This window comes from Camellia sinensis, chromosome 4 (genome assembly GCF_055761805.1).
Source record: "Camellia sinensis isolate YWXY chromosome 4, ASM5576180v1, whole genome shotgun sequence".
Lineage (NCBI taxonomy): Eukaryota > Viridiplantae > Streptophyta > Magnoliopsida > Ericales > Theaceae > Camellia > Camellia sinensis.
Window position 1 is genome coordinate 137,822,213 of NC_138964.1, and position 16,231 is coordinate 137,838,443.

Consider the following 16,231-nt stretch of genomic DNA (forward strand, 5'->3'; position numbering starts at 1 on the left):
TTTGATGGCTACAATTGAAGAGCCTTAGAAGCTCTCTAAACAATTATGTATGTATATATTTTAGATTTTTGTATATTTATGTCTTGGATTTGGGATTTTATATATTTTATATATATATGTGTGTATATGTAGCAATTTTATATGTTCTTTCAATTCTGTTTGATGAATTACGGAATAACTTATTTTGTATTTTGTATTTTTTTTTTCTCCTTATTCTACAAGTTTTGTATGTTTGTAGGGGCAAATTTATATTAGTAAAATATCAACAATTAGTATTTTTTTATTTTAAAAATTAATTAAGTTAGTTTAAAGGGTAAATTACACAAATAGTCCCTATAGTTTGGGGTTTGTGTCACTTTGATGGGAGCTTCTATTTACACACACAACATCCACTCTCTACACATCTCTCCTCACTACACTTCCTACACACCTCCTTCATTAAGTGTGTGTATTGAGGGTGTTTGGTGTGTGTATATAGAAGCTCCCCACTTTGATCCCTGATTTTTCAATTGTGACACATTTGACCCTAAATTTTGAATCTTGTTCCAAAAAAGGACAATTGAAGATATCATTAGATTTTTCAAGGACAAAATCGTCAATTTGATAAAAAATAAACTAATTTGACAAAAATAAATGTCAAACAAATATTTTTGAATTTTTAAAAATTATTTCTACCCACTAAAAATAAAATTATGTAAAATTGATAAATCTTTTAGACATTTATTTATTTTTTTACCAAATTAATTTTTATTATATGTTTGGATGATGATCATGTAAAATTAATTTTTAAAAATTAATCATGTAATTTTTATTAATTTTTATCAATTTTACATAATTTTATCATTGGTGGATAAAAATAATTTTAAAAAAATTTAAAATATTTTTTTGACATTTATTTTTGTCAAATTAGTTTATATTTTATTAAATTGACGATTTTACCCTTGAAATTAAACAATTGTATCTTCAATTGTCCTTATTTGGAACAAGATTCAAAATTCAGGGTCAAATATATCACAATTGAAAAGTTAGGGATCAAAGTGACACGAGTCCCAAACTATATGGATTGTTAGTGTAATTTGTCCTAGTTTAAATGATTAGCTAAAATAAAGAGCGTGATTGGAGAACACAATAGCTAAAGTAATTAGGTAAAATAAAGAGTGTACTTTTTTTATACTTTAGTTAGTGAAAAGTAGAGAGTGTGGTTGGAGTTGCTCTTACTGTGTAAATGATAGGTGTTATACTTCTTAGGTTTTGATTAAAAAAAATATATTTAGGTTAGGTTTGGTAAGGTTGTTAGAAATTTTATAAAAAATTTTTATCAAATATCTTATATGGATGTAGGATTTATATGATTTTGTGTAATTTCTACATCCATGTAAGATATTTGATAAAAAATTTTGTAAAATTTTTTGAGTCTCTAGCATTACTCTAAGTTTGGCATGCTTATTTGGACTAAAATAGTCATATAGGATAAAATTAGCTATTTTATCCAAATATAACAAAATATCATATCCAAACCATAATTATTTTATTTTTTCTCTCACAAAAGTCAAAAAAGTCAAAAAGTCTATCTCCAACGAGACTTTTTAACCTCATGCTACAATAACCAAAAAGTCAATCCACATCCCAAACAAAAGCTAACTTTCATTTTGGATATAGTTCTCTTAATTTTAACAAAGGTCAGGTTTGTCTCCAGTCTTAATTGGACTATACTGGTTTTTGTTGGCTCACCACAAAATTTAAATTGATGATTTGAATTATTTAATATGTAGAATTCGTCGAGTAATTTATTTCTATGAAAAATTATATTGATCGGATATCGATAACTATTTGATCAGTTCACATTTTTGTCAATGGTAAGGATGGTTTTTTTTATTATTATTATTATAAATTAACAGAAGTGTGATCTGATTAAATGGCTGTCGATGTCTGATAAAGGTAATTTTTTATAAGAATGAAGTATTCAACAAATTTTACACATTAAACTGTTCGGATTATCGAGACGAGCCCTAAATGGGCCTTAAATGGACCAAAATGGACGATCTAATTGGGCTACCGATTGGATACAATCCAGTCCCTTTTAAAAATTAGTTTGGTAAAAAAATAAGTTTTTTTTAGGGAGATGCACCATTAAATCCTAAATTCCAATCTTCTGATCCATTTAGTCCTTCGTTTAATCTGATGAACCAATAGGTCCCATCCCAGTGTGAAAATTGTGGGTTTTGTTAATGTTGCATTTACATTTATGCCCCAAATCTTTTGTAAGGGGAATTTTGGTTTCCCTCCAAACCAATTGTAACAGAAGAGACGTACTAGGGAAGTTCTGTTATGTTCCGATGTTAATGGGATTTTGATTGTTGTGTTAGTGATCTATTCACAACAGGCAATGTTAATTCAATGTGGATTTGTATTGTAAGTTGAACCTTCTTTTTGCTTCGTAAACCCTAGAGGCAGACGAAGCCCCTATTCTGGTGAAGTTCGAGCGACTGTGTGACTGTGTGTGTTCTGTGATGACAAAACAACATCAATTCGTCCTCACCGGTAATTGTGTCATCAACAAATGAAGTCGAGTAAGTTGTTCCCTTATGTATGTGCACTCATGATGTTCTCCCTGGTGTTCATATTGATATGTGTTAGTGAATGTATGTGTGTTGCAATTTGTTGAATTATGGTTATCGTTAATGTTGATGATGAGTGTTGGTGGTATGTTCAAGTTAATGTTGTTTGCATTTTTTGGGGGTTTTGATGCAATGTTTTTGAGAAATTGTGTTTTGATTTACAGTGATTACTTGAAGTGTTGTTTTCTGTGTGGGCAGTTAAGTGTTTGTTAGGGTTCATGTACGGTAATAGTTTACATTAGCTGCAGATGTGGAATGGTTTTTTACACTGAAGGGAGAATGAAATAATTCCTCTGTTGCTAAGCCCACCTCACTAACTAATCAATTTCATAAACAATTTTACCAATAGCTTAAAACCCACTTTAGTAACAAAGGATCAACTTCTTCTCTTGGAAGGCTTTACATTAGCTAAGAATGTGGGCCTTTACTGTCATTATAGTTAGATGGAGATGCGGATTGTTTTTTGGAATTGAAGGGAGAATGAAGTAGTTCCTCTGTTTGTGAGATTTATATTTACGTTATATGCGAATGCGTTGTGGTTTTTTGTCATTGTAGGTACAAGGGTACAATTCCTATGTTTGTGACGGGGTACATATTACATTATGTTAATTTGTATTGTAAATGTAAATTTTAGGGTAAGGGTGTAGTTCCTCTGTTTGTAGGTACAAGGGTAAAGGTCCTATGTTTGTGATGGGGTGTATATTACATTATGTTCCCTTATGTATGTACATCTATAATGTTACTGAACCGGAGTTACTAACAAACACGCAACGTAGACAATGTTAATATAAAATCAAAACTCACGTTACAACACAAACGTCAAACTTGTTAGACTGGTGGTATTTACGTTAAATGCCAACATGGTGTTTTTTTGCCATCTTAGGGACAAAGGGAATGTTCATCTATTTCTGATTAGGTGCACATTACAATAAGGTAATTCGTATTGTAAATGTCATTTGAATAGTAGGGAGGTTTGAATAAATGTTTCCGATGTGTAATGTTTCTAAACCCACGTTACTAACTACGTAAAAAAACAATAATTGTTAACACAAACTCAGAGCTGACTTGATTACACAGGCGTTAGAAGTTTGTGAAAGTGGGGCATTTACATTAGTTACCGGGTACCATGGTTTGGTGTGTTAGTTATCTATTCGTAGCAGGTAACGTTGTGATTGGTTGGTAGTATGTGAGATGTCATTGGCTAGCACATGATGTGATGTTTGATGTTATGTACGTTATGTCGATGTGTTTGTACGCTTGATGATGCATGTTTGTCAGTAACGTAATGTAATTTTGGTTTTTAGATGCATTTAGGTGTGACATCATGCTTAGTGAGGCACTGGGTCTTCTTGAATTTTGTAGTGATGGGTGTTTGAAACTATTGGCAGGTAGCATTGGCCAGTAAAGTGGGAAACGGAACGCTACTAGCAGCCCGCCGTGTCATGGACAATCGGGCAACACGTCAACTAAGTTGGCCCCGAGGAGGCAAACCAAACTGTCATTCAAGAAGCAAAAGGTGGACAGTGGTACTGTTAAACATTCTGAAATTGACTCTGCGAGACTAATGTACTGGTCTAACATTTCAAGAGTTATCAAGACCGTGCTTGAGTTGGAGTTGGGTGACAGGCATATTCAGCAATTTGAGAAAACACCGTTTTGGCCAATGGTTGACGTCATCCGGGTCCACAGACTAGATCTCAAAGCATATATGAAGTGTGATGCAACGGTATGTCGGATCATTCAAACTTACCATCTGGGAGATGAGAAGCTTTACATTTGTGGGGTTGGGCTCCTCCTTAGGAACAACGATATCCATTTGATGTTTGGAATACAATGTGGTAAAGACAATTTGGACTTGGCGCAAAGTGTGAAAACTATGTCAAATTTTATGCAGAGACGTTGTCCAAACGTGGGTCGGATGTCTTCGAAAATCATTAAAGATTTACTGATGCAGGCTATTTGTGGTCGTACAGAACGCGACAAAGAAGATGTAGCCAAGCTACTTTGTCTTTATATCTGTGCAAAATTATTTTTCGCAACTACGAGCGAGCATATAGGGTGGGCATTTGTGCGCATCATTGACAAATTGGAAACATTACGGATGTATGACTGGACTGCAACAATCCGTAACACCTTGATAAGTTCGCTGAATGAAACGCACAGCAGGCCAAGAGGGTTACAGGTTGTGTCGTGGCGTTATTGGTACGCATTGTAAACATACTACTGCATTGCATTCTTGCTAACATGCGCAAGTATATGTTTTTGTATGTGGTCGGCTAACGTGTGTGTGTGTCATTGTTATTGCAGTTCATTATTTGTGAGCATTCAGAAATTGTTAAGCCAGATCGCAGTAATGTGACGCCTCGCTTTTGCAGATAGAACCTTGGAACACTAATAGAGTGGCTAAAAGGGGTAAACTTGTCGGCAATAGGCTCTATTAATGTATGTCACGAAACAAAAATTGTTTGTTTTTGGTGTTTGTAAGTTAACATTTATGTGTGCGACACTGTTAAAATTTTGCAAGTTAAGTACGATAAAATTGTTGAGACAAGTAATGAGTGTTACCTATTAAAACCGGCGCTGAATGGGATGGGGGCGAACAAAATGAGGGGATCGTATTTGATGTTGATCCGGTGATTGTGTGGGGTAAGGAAGAGGCTGATGTTGGTGTAGAAGATGTGGCTGTTGTGGAGCCAAGTTTTGATTTTGGCAACCTAATTCGCCTAACGGTGGTAATGTCGAGATGAGTAGATTAAGTGAAACTGAGAACATAAATATTAGGACATCGAATGGGAAGAAAAAAATGAGTAGGAATATACTTGCAGCCAGGGAATCATGGCCGGTGTTGTTTCCGGATCTGTTAGACCTGTCATGCACAGCGGATATTGATACAATTCATACTGACAAATCTGGGCAGGAGGATGAGTTGAAAAAGACTAGGGAGAGGATTAACGATTTGGAAAATGAAGTAAAAATGAAGACGACACAGGTATGTGAATTGGAATTTCGGGTCGAATCAATTGAGAAGTTGCTTGGAAAACAAGCTGCAAATTTGTTCATAGGTTTTGACAGCATTATTGTTAAAAAAGATGTTGAAATCGCACATCCTGACAACGTGGTTCAACAACTGAAGGGTACAATATCTAATTTAGAGGACAATCTTGACGATCATGAGGTGCATGGTGTGATGCAATCCGTGGCGAATGATGGATCCAATCATTGAACACCTTCTAATAGCCGGTCTGGAGGAAAAAATGTTACAAGGGCCAACACAAGTGGGAAAATTGCACATCAGCCTTCATTCCCTGTAGGCCGAGACGAGGACGTCCCCAAACCTGTAATGGAGTTTATTGAAGATATGGATAAAGTTGAAGATCTGACTGTGGACGACGCAGATGGGTATGGTAGGGTTGATACAGACAAGGTTCATGGTGTAGCTATTGGTATTAGTGTAGACACAACATGTGAAGGAAAAATAGGTGGTGCAAGCCCAGTTTGTCATATAACGTCACTAGTTAGATGCGTAAAGAACAAGCCAATACGTGAATTTAGGCTGACTGATTTCAAGTATCCTACTGTGGGGAAGCGGGCCAAACAGGGCAACAGAGTGGTGCTGCGTAAATCTACGGAGCCTGGGGTGATTTACACAATTGAAAACGTTGAGGGTAAGCATAAAACGTGGAATGGTTTTGGTATGAGCAAACGACATGCCGTATGGAACATGTTGAAGGATGATGAGGTGAGACTGCTGGAGACAACATACAGTTTGTATGGTGACGGGTAAGTTATTTTTTTAATTTGTTATAATATTTTTTTGGTATGAAGGAAACAATGTTGTAGTTATTGTATTGCTAAATTTGAGGTGTGGGTTGCGGGGCATTAGTATGGGATGGTGGTGACAATGGTTTGCAAGTGCATTTTATGGATGTCCAAGACTTAGTACAATAGAACTCGATCCGTAGGAATGTAAGCGCACATCGTATCGTTGTCAAATGATGTCGTTATTAGGTTTGGTTGTGACTAATATGGCTGTTAATGTAAGAATTTAAAATTTACTATGTGAGCTGGTTGGGTTGGTAAGAATGCATGTTGTATTGATAGGTAGGGTAATTTAAATTTAACAATAATGTCAATATCTGGTCGTTACACATGAGTTTCAATATTGTTTATGTGTGGACAATATGGAAAACCCCAACAGAAAACCCCCATGCATTTGTAGCGTCCAATAATTGTGTGCACTTAACATGTACATTACATTGGGATGCGTGCAAAACACGATGGCATTGTGATAGTAATGTATTAATTGCATGTAAATAGTAGAATGAAATCCTAATGGCTGGCATATGGTGTAGGTAATTGATGCGTATGCCGCTATACTAATGGAAGTACAACAGAATGTGGCTTTTAGGACAGGACATAAGGGCACAATGTATGTGTACAGTAATGTATGTGTGGTATGTAATGTGTTTTTTGTACCTTACCAGTCCAAATAGAAAAGTAGGTGTCGAAAACATTGCAAAACAAGTGTATAAATTGACATATACCGTATATGCAGGACATGATGCGGAACACTAGCGCACTATTGAGGGCTAAGTACTCGAATGTGCATGCGAAGGCATCAAGAGGGTGTAGATTCACAGTTTACCCGATATACCATGCGAACCACTGGACTGTCATGGTCAAAGATGCAGAATGCAATTTATGGAAACATTACAATTCCATGAGACCTAGACGTAGGGTTCAGGACATGCATTACAACGAGGCTCTAAAAGTAGTATGCATGTGTTACATGAATTATTGTTTTTTGATTCGATACGTGTAAGAAGGTTATGTAATTAATAAACACGTTGCATAAAACGTAATTGAACTAACATGAAATTACACACCAGAAACAATAGGTGGCCGACCACCATACAAATTACGTGAAACCAAAAGTTGGAACGAAAGACGTGCGGACAGAGTAATTTGATGGCCCCCTTGTGTCAGTTGTGGATTACCTGCAACAAGAGCCTGATTCGTAAGTGTTGTTTGTTCTATATTTTTTTTTTGTTACGTTAATGTTTACATTGTGACGTTGGAATGGGTACTGTGTATGCAGGATATATTGCGCAATTGTGGTATGTTTTATTATCCGTCAGTACATTCACGGAATAGAAATCAACAACACAATAGACGGAATCACTCCCATTGGTTTACGGGCTGCAGTAGTTAAGACATTCTTGAATGAGCCAGCAAGAGAACTTCGTGCCAGGACAGCATAGAATTTGGTTTTGCCAAGCATCATCAACAGCACCACTCATCCACCTGAATTGTCTGTTTTGTTTTATTGGTACCAGACTACTTAGTTGTTTTTTATTGGTAACGGGTAACATTGTGGACATACAGGTGGTTGGTTTTTTGTTCTGTTAGACAGTGTTGTAGACACCCCATTTGTGACTGACGTTAAGACTCAGACGTCATCGATTGAGCGCTCGGTGATTGTGCATGTTGAGCTCGTTTCAAGGTTCCAGAGTTTTGGCCGAGTGCCTTGCCGCCGGGCCTCTGAACTTTTTGTGCTTTGGCTCGGTTTGCGGACCAAACCTTGTTTCTCTTCCCTGGATGGAGGGAGTGTTCTGTAGACCACCCTTTTGTGGTCGTAGACCACTTTTCGCTCTGGGAGACTAGCTTCCGGTTTTCGGAGCCTTCGGCAGCGCGCCTTGTCTCGGGACCGCTTAACGTTCTCCGTTTGGCGTGGTTTTTGAACCATACCTTGTTGCCTCTGCCTAGAGAGACACTGTGGTCCGGGAGACCACTTTTGTGGTTGTAAACCACTTTTGATACCCGCAGACTAGTTTTTGAGTCTCCCGGCCGCGCGCCTTGACTCCCGAACTTTCGTCTTGCATCCTTTTTGGTTTTTTTTTAGTACAAACCTTGTTTTCCTTGTTTGGAAGGTGGTACAAGGATGAGAGATTAGTTCTTTCCCTTTGAGACCACTTTTCTTCCCGCCAGCCAGTTTTCTGGTCGGCCAACTGGTCTCCTTGGTCTTTGGGCCACCTTTTCTGGTCGGCCACTACACCACTGCCTTGCTTTCATGCTGTAGACCTTCTCCCCCCATGGCCGACCACTTTTTGTCTTGGGAGACCACTTGTGGTGGTCGGCCGACCATTTCAAGTAGCTGGCCGACCACTTCAAGTGGTCGGCTGCTTTTCATCACCTTTTTTGAGATATTTTTAGTATAGCTGTGCCAGCTGGAAAGCACAGAAGCCATCCTCCATACACGTGTATGGAGGGATGGCTTTAGGCCAAAAGCTTGTCCAACAAGCTTGTTGCTTGTTCTCTATAAGAGAGAACCTCCCCCCTCCTCCTCCAGGTTCAGATTTTTGTGGTTGGAGTGATACATACACTTTTGTCTCTATAATCCTCCATCTCTTTCATTTTTGTGCCTTAAAGTGTCATTTTATCACACTTTTGCACACAAACACACACTCAAACACCATCCATTTGTTGCTGAGGCTTCTTGAGGTTTTTTTTGGTGCTTTTGGACTGGTTTTGATCTAAGAAAGCTGCTGAAGTGGTAGCCTTGAAAAGGTTCTACAAGGGTGAGTCAACTAACCTTTTAACCCTTTTGTTTTGATTAAGCTTTTGGACCTATTTGTATGGTGTTTTAGGCTTAACTTCCTACTACAAAAAGTTCTATTTTTTAGTCTTTAAAATGTTTGTTTAAGGTCACTTTTGTGTTAGGGGTGGTCTACCACATCTTAGGCCTTGTTTGGGCCTTGTTTTGTGCCTTTCTTTTAAGCTATTGGGACCACCTTGTTTTGGCCTTCTCACCATTTAAAATCAGAGGAATTTTAGTAGTGGAAATGGTGTTTTAAGGTCCCAAATAGGAGAGGGTCATCCTCTCTCCTTGTGTTTTGTATTCTTGCTTTATATGCCTCATGTTTGAGCATGTTTGTTAAGCTAATGTTGGCTCCATCTTAGCATGTAGTTGGGGTTATTTTGACATGGCATATCACTGTTTTGGTTTGGTTTTGTCACTTCTTGCATGCCTTATACACTTGTAGTGTATTTCTCACAAACTAGTCTTGTATGCTTCATGAAGTAGCATGTCTTTTTGGCTTGTTTTGAGTCCATTTCAGCATGTTCTTGGTGATGTTTTGCCATGTCATACCTCTATTATGGTTTGGTTTGGTTTGGTTGGCCCTTGCATGCTCTATGCACTTGTGGTGCAATTCCATGAAGTAGCCTAACGTGTACCATGCTTTAGACTGTCATTCTAGCATAATTTTGGCTTAACTCTAAGAAGTTTTTGTCCATGTTTTAGCATGCTCTAGCTCTGATTTGTGTTGTTTTGGTCATGCATGCCATGCTTTGTATAGCTATAATGCATTCTAGTTTGTTAGTTTTGTGTATCAAGTCCACTAGCATGCATTGCTTGGCCTATTTCAATGATTTGGCATCATTCGTTATGTGATTTTAGTTCATGTTTCATGGTCATACAATTGCATCTTTCACTCATTCAATGCGTTGGAGGGTTTGCCCTTTATGCCTTAACATGAGCCATTGCGTATGCCTTCATACCTAAGCTTGCGAGCCATCATTTCAGTGGATTTTGGGGGTTATTTTGCCATTACATAACTCTGATTTTTGTTGGCGAAGCCATCTCATGCTTGGTCTTGGTAGGTGTAATGTAATCCACCTTATTTGCCTTGCATTCATCATGCCTTATGCCCTTCATGCTAGCTTGTTTTGGCTTCCTTCCTTACTTGTTTTAGACTCATTTTGACATGTTCTAGGACTATTTTGGGTTGCCTTTTCCATATGCTTCATGTTTGCATAGCTGTAGTGCAAATGCCTATGCTAGCTTCAAGCTTTGGGTACCATAGCATGCTTCATTTGTGTTGTGTACATGATTTAGCATCACTTAACATGATATTTCAGAGCATATAAGACTGCCATATTCCCACTTCATTCACCCTTTGAGTGCCTCTAAGGGTTGTGTATTTGTTGCCTTATTTATGGCCTAGCTTGTATGCCATCTTGCCTAGGTCCTTGAGCCCTCATCTTAGCATATTTTGGCCTTTGTTTAGACCTAATTGAGCTCTGTCCATGGTTGGTTCATGCATTTGTGCCATATTTTGCATGTCTTCTATGTGTTGCTATTTGCTAGCCTTATGCCTTAAGGACTCTAGCATGCCTTGTGCCTATTGTTTGAGTGTTTTGGAATCATTTCATACATTATTTCAGAGCCTTTAGTGTTGTCACACTCCCATGTTTATCACTTCTTGAGCACTCTTGAGAGTTGTGCTCTTAGGCCTAGTTGATGGGCCAATGCATGTGTATGCTTTGTTTTGCATTTCATGCCTTTGTTTTGGTGTTATGGCCACTGATTTGGGCATGACTAAGATCTGTTCATTTTGGTTTAAGTCTATTGAGCATGTTTGCTTTCATGTTATTTGCATGCTTACATTGCCATGTTGTTGCATGCTTATGTTGCCTTACTTTGTGTATGCATGCATTAGCCTTCTTTGCATGTCATTAGTTTTGTTAAGTTGATCATGTTACATCGCATTGAGTATTCCATGTTGTTCATTGCATTGAGCATGCCATGTTCTTCACCTTGTGCATGCCATCTTACATTGCATTGTATATGCCATGTTACATTACATGTTTAACATGCTTGTTGTTGTATTGAATTTGTTTGGATTAGGTATTAGTCCAAACACGAGGAACGAGGGACATTTCATACTTAAAGTGATGAAACGTGCCTCAATTCTTGGTCGCCGACGCTCTTGATCATACATGATAGAGTTCTAGGCTTTATGTGTTTATGTGTGCATTCATTTTACAATGAATTGTGCAATTTGGCTTCTCGGCCATCATGCATCGAGATGTGCGATTGGTGACCCGAGAGTCAAAAACCGCACTCCCTTGAGCTTATGAAATGATAGGGAGGGTAGTTGTGCACACATATCTTGCAAATACATTACCATACCCTTTCTTGCTCTCTATTGCAGCAAATTGGAGAAGTGCAGCAAAAACTGGTCAACCAACCAGAAAAACTAGCTTGCCGACCACTTTTTCTGGTCTGCAGCAATATAAAGTGGTCGGCCAGTGGCTGGAAACACCGCTAGGTGGTCGGCAGCCCTCCCACAAGTCCCCAAGATGAGTTAGAAGCTTTCTGGAGCTTGGTGCAAGGTTCTGAGAACAATTGCAAACAGAGGCAAGTTGGGGCATCGCAACGGATTTCCGAACGAGGCGACCGAGCATGCATATACTTCCCGCTTTGAGGCTCCGGATTTATCGCTTTACTTAGCTGATTTGATTAGCTAGTTAGCTATTCGGTTTGTACTTAATTAGTTAATGCGCTTAGCTATTTAATTTGTGTTGTAATAGCTTAATTCGTTAGCTTGTTCGTTAATTAGCTTTGTGATGTAATAATTAGTTTAATTAGCTTAGATTAGTTAGTTAGCTTATTATTCAAACCCTCCGTCGAAAGGGCCAATTGTTGTAATAAGAGTGCGTGTGTGCGATGCATGTCTTCCAACCCCCATTTCTTTCTCATTTTTACTTAACCGCTTACGATGGTTAGTTTTGGGGCATATTTCGATTAGCATACCTTATGCTCGCATGCATGCATGCATTCATTCATCTGTCTTATATGTACTGGGCTCGGCACATCATACTAACTGCATTGTATTTCAATTCCAAATTGAATACATGTATCAAGTTCCATTCTAGAATAGCCGAGCCTATTTTAGCTGCATTTTTTTCATGTGTTGCATCAGCCATATTAACATGAACTAGGATCATGCATGATTTCTAACTAGTTCTCTGTTTTGGCTCGGAGTACACTATGAGTGTTTACGCTTTAGCATACTACATATGTGTTAATGTTGCCATGAGGCTAACTGCTTATTTGATTAACTGCCTGAATGCCTGTCGGTGAAGGTTGGATTGCTTGAATTGGAACAATTCATTGAAATCTACGACTTAGCCTAATTGCGAGTAGCAAACTTCAAACCATTTTCTCAAAATGAACATGCAATGTTTTGTTCCAACTTAGGCGATCTAGTCTATACTTGTATGTTACGCGCATCACATAATAATTCTAGGTTAATAACTGGAATAAGAACACATGTGTTTTCCAAAAATAAAATATCATGCTTAGTACAGGCCGATCTTTGATCGGGTGAGCGGGGGTGCTCATTGCATGACCTTCCCCTCTCATACCCAAGTTCCCGAGCCGAGGCAACTTTGGTGATGACGGACACGTGACCTTAGGCACGAGTCAGGGTTTCCTAAATTCCCTCCAAAATAAAATATTTAGGTGGCGACTCTGTATCTGGCAAAGCAGTCCATATTTGGCACTTCTTTATAAAAATCAATTTTCTAAAACGATTTGTCGGATTTGGACTCTTTGATGTTTTATCGGTCTCTGTCACGACCCAAACCCGGCCCTATGGGTTTAGTACCGTAACCGGCCAGTAATCCGAGATTACCGAAGGCCTGCAGAACAATAGTACAGTAAAACAGAGTACAGGGCCTGGCGGAAGCCAAAACAGTAAATAAACAATGCCCAATGAGCTGTGACAGTATGTATGCCAAAAAGACTTTTCATGCATTCACATATACAAACAGTACAGTCTATACAAAATTTACAGTCACACAGTACAGGGACCTAATAGCAGTACGGTAAATATTCAGTCTATACAGAACAGTAGACGGTACAGAAGGGGGGAATTGTAAAACACCCCTAAGCCTTAACACGATAGGCTCGGAACCTCGCAGTGAGGCACATAGGCTGGCTTGACAAAACTGGAGTCTAACCCACGCTCCTAGCTCCGGTCTGGTGGCTGAGCACCTACATATATATATAAACAGTGAGCTAAAGCCCAGTGAATAACATAATACGTAAAGAGGTTATGAATGAAATGTCCTTACAGTAATGAAATCAGTTCATTAAACAATACTTCAGTCTTTCAGTCAGAACAGTTATTCAGTCATATGTGGTACATCCATTAGCATAGCAGTAAACAGTAGGTCTTAAAGACCGAACAATAATGATGGCCATCAGTCAGTAAACAGTAGTGGTTCCACGAGGGCACCGACAGAGATCTCTGTAACAGTAACAGTAACAGTAACAGTAGATGCCAAGGATGCCACAGCACAGTTTAGAATATAGGACATACATTCATTCAGTAAACAATAGCAGTTCAGTAAATAGTTCAGTTCAGTATTCAGAAGATAATCATTTGAACATATCTTTACACAATTGTTACTCACAGAGTTCGGGCTACAGTAAGCTAGAGCGTGTCTCCCCAGTCGCCAACCCTACACAGTTAACAGATTGAACACACTAAGCTACGCAGTTGGGAAATATAACAACTTAATCCCTAATGCCTCGGTGTGTTCTACCTCTATATCCTCAATAAGATGTTTTAAACTAGGCCTAAGAATGCCTAGGATGGGATGAGGATGCAAGGAGGCACACTTAAAAGCATTTTCAGAAAAACAGAGTCCCGCTCGAGCGCAGGTTTCCCCGCTCGAGCGGTCATGCAATAAAGGTACACGCTCGAGCGTAAACTTTCCCGCTCGAGCGTACTGTAAAAGTACTGGATGGGTGAAATCTCCGCTCGACACCCGCTCGAGCTTGAGACATGACTCCGCTCGAGCGCCCGATCCTCCGCTCGAGCGGACTGTAAAACAGTGCAGAGAGATGCTGGATGCTCGGATTCCACGCTCGAGCAGAACTTCCCACGCTCGAGCGGAAGTGAGAAATCTGGAAAACCCAGATTGCACCTCCAAGCTCAAACTCAAGTTTAAATGCATCAAAACCGATCCTCTTGGGCTAAATTTCCAGAAAACATTTATAAACACATAGTATAACATGGTTCAAAGCTCAATTTTGAGAAATCAAAGCCCAAGGGTGTTTAATTCAAACTCAATTTCAAATCATTTTCCAAGAACATGCATGATCTTAAATCATTTTCAAAGCTTTAATGCTGTTTCAAAAGAGCTCGAACCTTCAAAAACAAGATGAACTCATGGAGTATGACCAAAAGATGGACATGCATGCGAGGAAACATGGACTACAACCTCAAAACTTCAATATATGTACATGCATGCAACAATTAAGCCACAATTCAACATCTAAACCATGTTTTGGCTCTACACTCCATCAATATGACATGAACCATGCAAGAATCAACTCAAAACATGAACAAGAAGACAATGGAGCTACCTTTAGTCTTGTAGTTCAAGAAGGGAGCTCAAATATGCAATCTACCCTTCAACAATTCTTCAATTTCCAAGCAATTCACAAGGTAGAACTCAATTTCTCTCCCTCTCCCTCTCTTGGTCGGTTAAGCACAAGAAATGAGCTGAAGCAATGTTTTGATTGAAGTGTATACAAGGCTCAACATGGGTGAAGTAGTGGCCACTAAGTGGTCTAATGGTAATTAAGTCCAACTCTTTAATTAGCTTAATTTAATCTAATTTAATCATACCTAATCAGTCTTCAGGTAAATACACCATAAAATCACATTAATCATGAGGATCATAAAACACTAATCGGTTTCTAATTCGGCCGCCGATAAGGCCTTCAATTAGCAGTTTAAACATATAACACGAACAGATCAAACAAACAGTCAACAGATAAAATGCAATTCAAACAGATGTATTCACTCAATTCAGTTTCAATTTCGGTCAGTCAGTTCAGTACTTTTAATCAGTTCAATTATCAGTCATGATCAATTCAGTTTCACGGTAATCAGCGTTTATCGGTAACTAATCAGTCATTAATCGGTAAACAGTATGAGGGTTATTACAGTCTCCCCTCCTTATAAAGAGTTTAGTCCTCTAAACTCGAGTTACCTTCATTCTGGAAGAAAACGGGGTTCAGTGGAAACAGTTCAGGATATCGTTTAGCCATGTCATCTTCCCTTTCCCAAGTGGCATACACGCCGCCATGGTTCTGCCAGTCGACTTTCACCAATGGGATCTCTTTGTTTCGCAGTTTCTTGATCCGTCGGTTTACAATCTGTATAGGCCGTTCCTCGTAAGTGTAGTCATCACTCAACACTATCCGAGTAGGCTCAATCACATGGAAGGGATCCCGGAGGTAGTCTCTCAACATGAAAATGTGGAAGACGTTATGCATATGCTCCATTTCAGGAGGGAGCGCAACTTGATACGCCACTGGATTAATTTTCTCAATAATCTCATACGGTCCGACGTATCTTGGTGCTAACTTGCCTTTGACTCCAAAACGAGTCTGGCCTTTCATTGGTGTCACTTTCACAAATACGTGATCACCCACTTCATATTCTCTGTCTCGTCTTCTGACATCAGCATAACTCTTCTGTCTGCTCTGTGCAGTTTTCAATCTCTATTGTATCAGTTTCACTTTCTCAGTTGTCTCATAAAAAATCTCGGGCCCAAGCAAAGGCCCATCTCTAACTTCTGCCCAGCAAATCGGAGATCTACATTTTCTGCCATACAATGCCTCGAAAGGCGCCATACCAATACTCGAATGGTAGCTGTTGTTGTAAGCGAATTCAACTAATGGCAGATGACTTTCCCAATCTCCCTGAAAATCAAGGACACACATTCTCAATAAATCCTTTAGAGTT